The sequence below is a fragment of the Ursus arctos genome, unplaced genomic scaffold, assembly GCF_023065955.2.
Source record: "Ursus arctos isolate Adak ecotype North America unplaced genomic scaffold, UrsArc2.0 scaffold_15, whole genome shotgun sequence".
Lineage (NCBI taxonomy): Eukaryota > Metazoa > Chordata > Mammalia > Carnivora > Ursidae > Ursus > Ursus arctos.
In genome coordinates, this window is record NW_026622819.1 from 22,971,667 (window position 1) to 22,984,576 (window position 12,910).

General features: G+C 32.7%; 1 long non-coding RNA gene across 1 annotated transcript in view; it reads right to left on the reverse strand.

Moving 5' to 3' along the window:
• Window positions 1–200: 200 nt before the first annotated feature.
• LOC123001449 (uncharacterized) overlaps window positions 201–12,910 on the reverse strand; it is an 84,648-nt gene continuing 71,938 nt past the window's right edge. Inside the window, exon 4 of the long non-coding RNA XR_006410356.3 lies at window positions 201–1,010. This is a non-coding gene — a long non-coding RNA (uncharacterized LOC123001449). The remainder of the gene's footprint in view (window positions 1,011–12,910) is intronic.

Sequence of the window (12,910 nt, forward strand, 5' to 3'; positions counted from 1 at the left end):
TAATTTGCCTTATTAGGCATATTTTGACTTTATCCCTTTATACTTATAATAACAACATTAGATAAGGTGGCTACTCTGCATTAGGAGATAGAATCATAAATTATAATCCCAGGTCTACCAAATTGTCTCACCACTTGTTTTCATCTTCCTTTGATTACAAAATTATGTCTTGTAACTACATCTCTAAGACCCTCTTTGATCTCTAATTAACAAAAAGAAAATGAAATACATTTTGTGGATTGACTATACTTCAGATACTTTGCTAGGACAGGGGAGACCTAGGACAAAGATACAGCACACAATCTTTTTTCCGGAATGGCCTTTGGAATTAATTGGGAAGGATATATGTTGAGTGTGGATCGAACATGGGGGTAGTCAACCATTTCCAGATAACAACTGGTTTCACAGAGCAACCTTGAGGCAGAAATAAACTTCAGAGGAGTCTTTTTATAGTCTCCTATTCTTTGATCTCTCCTCTTTTTCACCGGTAGTCTCATGCTCTAGCAATCTCCTCCCCACCCCACCCCAATTACCTGAACATACCAAGCTTATTTCTGACCCTGGGCTTTTATATTTGCTCTTCCCTCTGACTGGTTTGCTCTTCTACTGGCTCTTTTTTAAAATGACATATTTATCTTTAAAAAAAAAATCAAAGTAATAAATGTACCTAATTTATAAATCTAAATGCATTAATATAATTATAATAAAGGAAACAAAGAATTGCCTTCAGAGGCAATCCACTTCAACTTTATAACACTTTCTTCTGTGTTAAATCTGTGTGTAATATCAAAAAAAAAAAAAACTGAGTTAAGGAAATACTCCATTTTAGGAAAATCAACAATTAGAGAATAAATGAGAAAAATAGTACCTACTAAGAGACTTGGCTCTTACAATGCCCTCCTGTTCAAGGTGGGGCTGATGAATTTTGGGAGTTTCGGTGACCGGCAGTTTGGGATTTGACTTGCATCTCTGCTGAAATCCATGGTCTTGAGACTGGATCAAGTTCATTTCTATTTAGTCAGAAAAATACCTAATTACCAATATAAGACTGAGACTCTTAGATTGGCAACATGGAATGTTAAGAAACTTGGTTCACTTGGGTGATTTTCATTAGCAAATAAAACCACACAAAGCACCTGTTTTTCTTACCTAGAAAATTAACTCAATCATTCATTTAGTAATTTTGAATAAACGAAGGTTATGTTAATTTAGCTTTTTATGAAAATAGAAAAATAAGACAAACTTACAGAATTAATACCTTACACTGTGATTCAAGAACTTATTTCAATAATTATATTTTGAAGATTAGTAAAAATATTTTCCCAGGTAACTCCAAATTATAAGCCTAATTATAAATTGTAACTACCAAATATAATTTATAGGAAAAAAGTTACAGATTTCTTCCCCCTTTCAAAGTAATTATATGCAATCGATGAATCCTTGAATGCTACACCAAAAACTAATGATGTAGTATATGTTGGCTAATTGAATTTAAATAAAACAAAAACAAAGTAACAGTACTATATTTTGTAATATTCGTTTTCCCACTTCTTCATTTTATTATCTATAGGTATTTTACCAATATACAGTGCATTTTATTAGTCTCTTTAATAACAATTTTTGTCTAGCCAAGTAGATTGTACAGTCCTAGGAGTTATGGTAAAGTTCAACTTTCTCTCCCCACAGAGTAACTTGCTTAGAGTTTGTATCACAATTGATGTTTATATTTATAGAATAAAAAGAGGTCATACAGCAAAATACCTCTTTGTTATTTTGAGTAGTTTACTCAAATCCAAATTTTTCACAATCATTGAAATATACTAAAATACTAATAATTTGCATCACTAATCATTCCATATATATTACAGGCAAAAGCATTCATTTTCCCCCAGAGTAGAACTCTTCATTCTTCAACAGATGAAGTGTCATGAGTGAATCGCAACCAGAACTGTACTGGACAAAGCCAAAGCATTCTTCTACCAGCAGATATATAGTCTGATTAGTTCTGACACCAGGACCTTTCTAGTAATCTAAAGTATGATGTCTCATGAAAGTTATTGTTTAACAATCGCACAGAAGGTTAAGTAGCAAAAAGAAGATTAGTGTTTTTGGACACCACCAGTATATCAACAGCAATATTTCTGACAAATAAAAGTCATTAGTTTGCCAAAAATGTTAATGAAATCATGATTAATAAATGCTTCTCAAAGGTCTACATCAAAGTCAAGGCATTTGGGTGATAAATGTAAACATGCAGACCCTGCTTTGCCAAAAGCTGTGTGTTTCACTTACACAGCGCCACTGATTGATCTGTCCATTATTCTAATACATAATTTATCACATCAAGGGGGACAATTCATTATGTGCATAGTATAGCCAGGGAGTTCTAAACAGCAAAATCTTTAGGAGACTTAACAGGTTGCCTACGTGCTGAAACTCTTTTTTCATTATAAAGTAGAGACTTGCAAACATTAACAAAAATAACATTTCCCAAACCAAACCAAACCAAATCTCAAATCTTATAATTTTAATTTACTTGAGAGCATTTTGACACATTCTTTTTTTCAGGTAACATTCTATTGCCCTCGCTGCTTTGTTCCTTATGAGGGGTCCATCTGTTGTTTAACTTAAATCAATCAGAAATAGGATGGTGTCCCAATTCCTGTCAAATAAGAATTCTGTGGCTATATTGCTTGAACCATAAACAGCAGTATGGACCATTACTTAAAACCTCATTGAATTAAATTATAGATTATGATATTCCTCTGTATTTAAAACGTGAGATGATGAATAGTATAGCACATTGGGTTTCCAATCATTCATTCTTTGATGCAGTCATCTGCATGACTCAATTCTATTGCTATATTTTGATGCAATCTAGAACTCAATAAGTGAATTTAACAGATCTCATGAATATCTTATTAGGAAAAATACATGCTTTTGTTGAAGATAAAAAATGGTGATGGATGGGATATTTCTCTGGGTTTTTGATGTGTACTTGATTTTTAGAAAGCTAAGAATTTGAATATAACCTTCAGATAAACAGAGAAGGCAGTACTACAGAAAGGCCTTTACATTTTTAGATATAAAGTGAGAACAGATGACTGAGCATACTGATTAGTTGATAGTACCAAATTTTATGCCTCCACAGCACACAATCCCTTAACTGCACTTACTTGCTTCTCACCAGCAGAATAATAAAAAAAAAGCCAACATTTAACTTTTTTTAATTAATGGAAATGCACTTAGGACTTTCCAATTCTGGATTACAACTTTAAAACTATATTTGCTGTCATGAATACATTAATCTATTTCAATCTGATCTACAGAAATAATGTGCCCATTTAAAGGAAAGTGATTCACATTGTTTTCTTAAGGATATGGTGAAAGTTAAGTGATCTGAAATGGAATATATTTATTTGAGGACAGTGTCTATTTTAGGTAATTAAGTAAAACTATCAGAAATTACAGCAGGAGACATCACTTTGCAAGTTCATATTCACAAGATTATGTTTCCTATCTTTGAGTGGCACTATAATCAAAAGATTGTAACTGAGCAATATTTACAATAAAGACATTCTTTTTTTTCCACCTCTAAAACGGTTTTATACCCTGCTCCCAACACTGTTTGCTGAACTTTGATTCTGCATTCAGGAAATTTAGCGGCTATTTTGGCACCAAAGAGATATAGAATCAAAGTATGTTGGAGGCATCTAAAACTGATTTATAAAACCTCTCTTAATGCCTAAAATTTGAATTTTTCCTTGGTTAAGTGTTTGCTATTATAATTGCATTACTTTACAGAGAGATCATTTAACTCATTATTTGGTTAGGGATTATCAATGTAGCCAAAGAAAATTCTAAATATTTCAAATATTTTAATTTAGCATAATCAAAATATACCTTCACTTGCATCGATAGCTGCTATTTTTGTACTTTTTCAGCTTAAATAATTAGTATCTCTCCTGCCTTTTTGGCTCAACCACCCACACCTTCCTTCTAGCCTGTAGTGCCAGAGCACCTGTGCTTCTGAGAGAAGCTATTCGATTCCTCACAGGTATTTGTTGGCTGTGCCTCTAAATGATTATGCAAATCATTTCAAGTGGGAGAGAAAAGGACATGTCTCACCTGCAGCTCAGTCCACAATGTTATGGATTGAATATTTGTGTCTCCCCCCCAAATTCATATATTGAAACCTTAATCCCAAAGTGATAGTCTTCAGAGGTGAGGCCTTAGGGAGATAATTAGGTCTTAAGGGTGAAGCCCTCATGGCTGGACTTAGTGTCTTTATAGTAAGAGACCACAGAGGACAAAACAAGAAGATGGTTCCTGCAAACAGGAAGAGTGTTCTCTCATCAGACGAGAAATCAGCCTGTACCTTGATCTTGGAATTCCAGCCTCCAGAACTGTGAAAAAGAAATCTTTACTGATAACCCACCCACTTTATGCTATTTTATTATAGCAGCCCAATCTCATGAAGACGATAATATTTGTAGAAATTTAAACAACAGGATGTCAATTTGATATCACTAGAATTTAAGTCTTGAAAAGTATTCTAATTTTTCAAAATATATTTGCCCATTTTTAATCAGCAAATACTTTTAATTTAAATCAATTATGTTATTTTTTATGTGATAAATTATTTCTGGATGGATCAAAGATATGTGTATAGTCAGGATATTTGTGTCCTCAAAGAGAATGCAGTGCAGTGAAAAGAGGGCAGTGAGAGGTCAGATCCCTGGGTTAAAGTCTTGTCTTGCTCTCCAACTGCTCTCTTGAGTAGTGACCCACTCTTTCTAAACTCCAGCATCCCATAAAATGAGAGGTTTATTTTACCACCTCATCTCTAAGATAACTTTTAAATGGACGATATATAGGAAAAAGATGACTAACTTAACCTTCAAGTACTTGAAGTAATGAATCTTTATCCAAAATTCATAGAATATTCATCTTTACTTTCTAGAAAAACTAAAATACAATTTTGAAAATAAATAGAATAAATTAAAGACTAGAATTAGTTCCTTCTTTATACTTACTGTGTATAACCAGAAGGCAATAAGGACAGTTGATAAGAGAATCTTATTGATTTTTTTTCCCCAATTACGTTAGGCAGATTCTGTTCATCCACTCTCTAAAATGGATATGAATATGAATTCCCAGAGGTATTTTTAACAAGATTTCAGGGAAAGGTTTCCATATCACTGCACTAACAGGATTTGCATGTAGTTGACAGCTGTGGCACATAAATTAAATAAAATTTTATTGATGTGTTAAAAACATGCCATTTAAACAAAATATAGCAAAGTTAATGTTTATTTTAGATGGAATAGAAAATAAGAAACATTTGCCCTGAACCAAATGTTAGTATTTGCTAGCAAAGTGCTCGTTTGTTTGTTTGATTTGATTTTTGTATGTATGCTTTGCAACAGCAACAAGCAAATGAATTAAATGTGAAATTTTAGTCATTATGAAATAGGTACTCTTACATATCTCTAAAATAGATTACCTGGACGGGAAGCTTAAAGTTTAAGCAGGAAACTAAAGAAAAGTTAAGAAGACCTGAGTACTAGTCCTAAGTCTATTATTAATTCACAGTATTTTTTATGTGGGTGGCACACTATCTTTCTCCACTATTGGGTTCCTTATCGTTAAAAATAAGGTTTTCAAAGGCCCCTGCCAACTATAAAATTCCGTAGTACTATCATAATTTAAAACTGAACAGAATCATACTGCCAAGGAAGAATAATTTACATAGGAAATAACTTAACACAGGGAGCATCTTGTTCACAAAATGTTCACGTATTTGTTGCCATCTTCCATTTGCTTTTCAGCAATTTAGTCAAACATGATTCATGCACTCATCTAAAATGTTATGATCAGCACATTTTTTAAAGCAAAACAAAACAACAACAGCAACACCCAGAAACATTCCTCAATGAATTGTGCATGAAAGCAAATCAGAAGTCCACATTTCTGATAGACCAATGGTATGATGTACTTCACACATTGAATGGGGGACAGTCATAAAATGAGCTCAATAAGCTATCAGATTGCTAAGGAAATTTCTTGAGTTAACCCCAGGAAGACCATATGGGTATAGACCATGAGAAAATGTATTTTCAAATATAGGGAAAAAATGTTTTGACACTGGCAATTGCTATGCTATAAAACCAGAGGCCAGTCTTGAACACATCCAGAACTGAGGATGACATGGTAAAAGTGGTCAACTCTGCCGTGAAGTAGCACACAGAGTGAACTGGTGATAGAAGCAGAGGCTATGTTGTTGACAGCTCTTATCTTGCTTTTAGGCTGCTATGCAAAATGTTGCAGCTAATGCAATTTGGAGAAAGTAATGCAGAGAGAGTCAGTTGTTCTACCTAGAATGCAAAGAGCCAGATATAGGTGGAGATGAGTTGCTAAGGAATTTGGCTCATTTGAATTCTCAATTACACATGACACATCTCTTTCCTGTCAAAGCAATGACATGGATAATTGTATAGCTGAAGATTTTACATTCAAATAAAACCGGTTCCATCATCTTCAATGGTGGCTTTCTACATGTACTACATGTGGTACATCCTCTAACTTGATGTGTACCAAGAAGATAAAATAACCACAATTGAACATAGATGGGTAGCCATTTATAGACTTTTCCAGTAAATCCATATATAATAAAATAGATATGTTACTGAAATTATTGAATTACCTCAGGAAGTGGAATGTCTTTGGGTTGTTTTGGTTTTTTTTGTTTGTTTGTTTGTTTTTGCTCAAAAATTAGGAACAGTTTGTTCAATGGACCAAGGAAAAGAAAGCTTATTGTACTGATTTTATCTATATTGAAAACTTGTTTATCAATTATCTAAAGGACAAATTAGGGAAAGAAATAGAAATGCTAAAAGTAAAAGAGTGAATTGGTTAAAATATAAAAGAAACACCCACTTCTTAAGAGTAATATCACTGAAAATTTCATTAAAAAGATAAGTATTCCTTAGCAATTTTCTCCAATGTACCCTACTTGTCAATCATTGACAAAAATGACTGTATATATGTGATAATCACTACTACATTGACATTTTCAGAGTCACATTTAGAATTTGCCCTACATAATCACAGTAGGTAAGTTTAAGAATAACTAGCTAAGCGAAATAAGTCAAGCAGAGAAAGACAATTATCATATGGTTTCACTCATTTATGGAACATAAGAAGTAGGAAGATCGGTAGGAGAAGTAAGGGAAGAAGAAAGGGGGGGGTAAACAGATGGGGGAATGAACCACGAGAGACTATGGACTCTGGGAAACAGACTGAGGGCTTCAGGGCGCGGGGAATGGGATACGCTGGTGATGGGTATTGCTTCACACTTGCAAGACAAATCTCATCTGCCATAAAAAGCACAAGGAAAGGGTATCAAAAGGGCGACCACAACAGGGGCTATTGCAATACTTATGTGGAAGATGTAAGGAGGAATGTGTAACAGAGCCAAAATTCACCTTTTTCAGTATGTTACTGATCTTTGCAACAGTGTTTTGAGTGTTATGTATTGGTGCTTCAGAATTATTAATTGGAAGAAACACTGATATTTTATGATAAAGGAATCCAGAGGCTATTTAAGAATAATAACTTATTTGCATGTATGTAATACTTGGCAAAATGCATTGCAAATACATTATTTCATTTATTTGTTAACTGAACCAGGGGAAGTATTAAAATAGGTTTTGATCTTCTTCCATTTCAGATTGGGAACCTTATGCTTTGCAGGATTGTGATCCCAAGATCTAAAATCTGTTAATTAGTAGAGACAAACATTTATACCTACAGTACTTTCCACAATTCTGCTTTTCATGCCCATTAGCACTTTACAACCACCTGTAGTGCTCTGCATATAGAAAATGCCCAGGCCCTGCCCTAGACTAATTAAATCAGAATCTCTGGAGATGAGACATAGGGACTATGATTTATTTAACGCTTAAGAGGTGATACTTATATTGGCAACAGAGCTGCTTTATACCAAGTATTCTGACTCCAAATTTAGTTTTCTTTCTATTCTCCCACAATGCCTTTCTTAAACAACACTTGATAAAATAGGCCTGACTTGAACAAATAACCAACTTTTGTTATAGGTTAGCATAATGATTAACATCTCAAATCCCAACAAACCAGATATGGACCTCAGAGTGGGAGAAAATATTTGCAAACCACATATCAGATATGGGATTAATATCCAAAATATATAAAGAACTCCTACAACTCTATAACAACAACAACAACAACAATCCTTTTAAAAGTTTGGCTCAGGCACTAAATAAATATTTTTTCCAAAGACAACACCTAAATGGCCAACCAGTACATGAAAAGATGCTCAGTATCACTAATCATCAGAGAAATGCAAGTCAAAACCACAATGAAATATTATCTCACACCAGTTAGAATAGCTATCATAAAGAAGATAAGAGCTAATGTTTGGCAAGGATTTGAAGAAAAGGGAAGCCTTTTACAGTGTTAGTGGGAATGTAAATTGGTTCAGACACTGTGGAAAACAATATGAGTTTCTTCCAAAAAATTTAAAAATTAACTACCATAAGATCCAGCAATTCTACTTCTGGGTATACACTCAAAGGAGATGAAAACGGAATATCAAAGAGATATATCCATTCCCATGTTTATTGCAGCATTATTCACAACCTAAGTGTCCATGAATGGGTGAATGGGCAAAGAAGATCAGTTTATATGTATGCTGGAATATTATTCAACCACAAGAGAGAAGGAAAGTCTGCAGTTTGTGACAACATGTATTGGACATTGAGGGCATTATGCTCAGGGAATAAGCCAAACAGAGAAAGACAAATACTGCCTGGTATCACATAAATGTGGAAAATAAAAACAAAACATATAAAGCAAAGTCATAGAAACAGGAAGTAGAAACATGGTTGCCACAGCTGGGGCAGAAGAAATAGGGGGAGGTTGTAAAAAAGGCACAAACTTTTAATAGTAAAGGTAAGGTCCGAGGATATAATGTATAACATGGTGGCTGTAGTTGATAACACTATATTTTATAATTGAAATTTGCTGAGAGTGCAACTTAAAAATTCTCACCAAACACATATTTGAGATGGTGGATATGTTAATTAGTTAAATGGGAATCCTTTCACAACGTTTATGCATATCAAATCAACATGATACACACTTTAAATATCTCATAACAAATTTTCAGTTATACTTCAATAAAACTGAAAAACTTAAAAAAAAAAAACAGAACAAAACCAAATAAACAAATAAAAGAAGAGGTTAATATCTACAGGACTGTTTATAAAACTCTCAGTTTCTAATTTTTTTAACCTTATAATTGCATTAAGCAGAAAGACTGCAACTCCCCATAATTACATAGCAGACTTGTACTAAATTGTCCCGGTATTTTAAGTAGTCATCATTTACAATAAAATTCATTTTAGAATCAAAGAAAAAGTAATCATTTTAAACCCTAGTAAAGTTTTTTGGCTTCTGCAAAAGAGGGTGATAAAACTTCCAAAATTAAAAAAAGATACACAATTTAAATAAAGAATTTAGAATTGGCATAAACTATTAGATATAAATGGGAGGTTAAATGAGTTAATAGATAATATTGAGCAGCTCCATCAGAATTATACACCAAGATAAAATATGTGTGTGTGCTTGTGTGTTTATGAAAGAGTAATGAGAAAACTGATACACAGATGACAGGACTCAATAGTCATCTAATAGGAATTTCAGAAACCATATAGAGAGAGGAATACAGCAACAGTAATATTTGAAAAGGATATTGCTTAGAAATTTCCAGAATTATAGAAAAACACGAGTCTTCTCATTTAAAGCAAACTCTAGCTAGGAAAAGGAATAAAAATCAGTTCTCACTTACAGAAATACTAATGAAACTTTATAATACTAAAAATAAAGATACAGAATACAGAGCACCTACAAATGAATAACTTTACTAACTTTTCCAAAGAAATAGTACTAGATTACTAAGCGATAAATTTAGAAGTGTAGAAGAAAAATGATGGCTAATCCAAAATTCTACACCCAGCTAGCCTACCTTCCATAAATAGAGTCAAAATAATGACACTTGAAGAGATTAAAATCTAAAATCTTTTGATACATGATCTCTCATTGAAAAAATTATAAACAAACACACTTCACCTAGAAGGAAAGTAAACCCAGAGGAAAAACACATGAAATAATTTAAAAAGTAGCATTGATAAATAAATTGAATTAAAAAGTAGCATTGAAATTAATAAATATATAAACTGAATGAACCATTTCTAAGAAACAGAAAAACTAAACAAAATATTTCCAATTATAGTGTCCCTATTTAGCCACACACACATACACAAAAGTGATAATGCTGACAGTGTATGTAGTAGGGAGTATAGGTTTTGATGAGAGAGAAAAAGATGTGCAGGCGATTAAGAAGTTATTAGAATAGGCCAAGGTAGAGATATAGCATATGTTTAAGTAATGGCAATAAGAACAGTAAAGAGCCGATGCATCTGACAATTATTATCACTAAATTTACAATGTTTAACAACAAAAAGACATACCAGTATTAATTCTAGTATTTTAAGATGCACTTATGTGAAATAAGCTATTACATTAAAACAGCACTGTTTTTCAATCTTTTTTCCTTTATTTTCAAAAGATTTTAGTTTCAGTATATTTCTGTGTTCTATATTTCTATTCAAATATATCTTGCAGTGACAAAACAGGGTTTTTTTTGTCAAAAGAAGCTTATTATTGAAATGTAATGAGGAAATATAACTCTTCTATGTGTCAAGAAAATGTGATGGTAAAAATAAACACAATGTGTTAGTATAAGCATTTCTTTCCAAAATGAAGCCTTTCAGTGCTAAAAAGTTTTTGTTTTATTTTTAGGGATTTATGCACCCTGTGGAGAATGAATACATAGAGAATGTAATCTTTCTTGGACTTCCATTTTAATCATAAATTTACTAATCTTCATTTTATTCTTTGGAGGCACTCTTTATTCTTAAAGAATGGTTTATTGTAATAAAAACATTGGCTTTCATGTGTTGATTTTGAAGATATATTTGTTGGGAGTATTGTATTTGAACATAATGTAAGTGGAGTAGATTCTAATTATATTATGAACGTTGCAAGTAAGCAAAGGTCAAAAATTGCAATCTAGATGTTTTGCAAATATCTCACACATCTGTTTTCAGTGCATTAAAACCATTTCATATACTTATACATATATCTTCTAAGACTTTCAGTCATTCATATAAAATCTGATTGATTACCTGCTAAGGACTTGGTTTCAAAATATTTTTCTGAGGAAAGCAGAAAAAGGAAAGCTGTTCATTTTTTAACTATCAAAATATATAGGGGTAAAATATTCAAGGAAAGGCAATCTAGAGTATACCAAAAGGACTAATGTTACTCATGACACCTATTTTATTAAGTATATGAAACTATTTAATCTATACCCCCTACCCTAGTATTTTCATATATGGTTGGAACAAATATTCATGCTTCCAAAGGTTAAACAGTTGATGGGAACAGTGGGCAGAGTTAGCATCACCATACTTAATTAATCACAATAAAATATCACAGTGCCAGAGTCAAGTGCTTAACCCCTCCCAGAGAGGGGGTTATGTAAACAACATAGTTTACATGTGCGTGTGTGTGTGTGTGTGTGTGTGTGTGTGTGCATGTGTGTTTTGGAAGAAAGGAAGAGGCATGGAGGGAAGGAGGGAGAGAGAAAACACTATTTGAAAAGATATAGACACCCTTATGTTTATTGCAGCATTATTTACAAGAGACAAAATATGGAAGCAAACCAAATGGCTCTTGATAGATTAATGGATAAAGAAGGTATGGTAAATATATACAATAGAATATTACTCAATCATAAAAAAGAATTAGATCTTGCCATTTGCAAAAATAGAGGGTATTATGCTCATTGAAATAACTTAGAGAGAAACAAATACCATATGATTTCACTTATATGTGGATTTTAAAAGCAAAACAAATAACAACAACAAAAATAGAAACAGACTCATAAATACAGAGAAGAAACTGGTGGTTGCCAGAGGGGAAGGGAATGAGAAAGGAAAATAATAAGTATAACAGATATAATAAGAGACAAAATGGAATCATAAAGTGTTCAGTTAAGACCAGAAAGCAGAAAAAGAAGAAAAACAAGGAACAAATGCAATAAACAGAAATCAGTTTTAATAATGCTACATATTAATCCAGCTGTAGAAATAATCACTTTAGATATGAATGTCCTAACTAAAACATTTGACAGAATTTCAAAGGAGATAAATACATGGAGGTTTAGGAACATCCTACCAAAGAATGAATGGTTCCACCACTAAATTAAAGAAGAAAATTTAAAAATACATGAAAAAAATGAAAACGAAAACATGATGGTCCAAACCCTTTGGAATACAGCAAAAGTGGTCCTAAGAGGGAAGTATATACCAATACAGGCCTACCTCAAGAAGCAAGAAAAATCTCAAAACCAACCTAAACTTACACTGAAAGCTAGAAAAGGAACAACAAATGAAGCAAGCCTAAAGCCAGCAGAAGGAAAGATAATAATGATTAGAGCAGAAATAAATGATATAGAAACAAAAAACTGTAGAACAGATCAATGAAACCAGGAGCTGTTCTCTGAAAGAATTGATAAAATTGATAAACCCCTAGCCAGTCTTAACAAAATGAAAAGAGAAAGTACCCAAATAAAATCACAAATGAGAGAGGAGGGATCACAACCAAAACCACAGAAATACAAATAATTATAAGAGAATATTATGAAAAATCATATGTCAACAAATTGGGCAATCTGGAGGAAAGGGATAGATGCCTAGAAATACATGAACTACCAAAACTGAAACAGGAAGGAAGAAAAAACTTG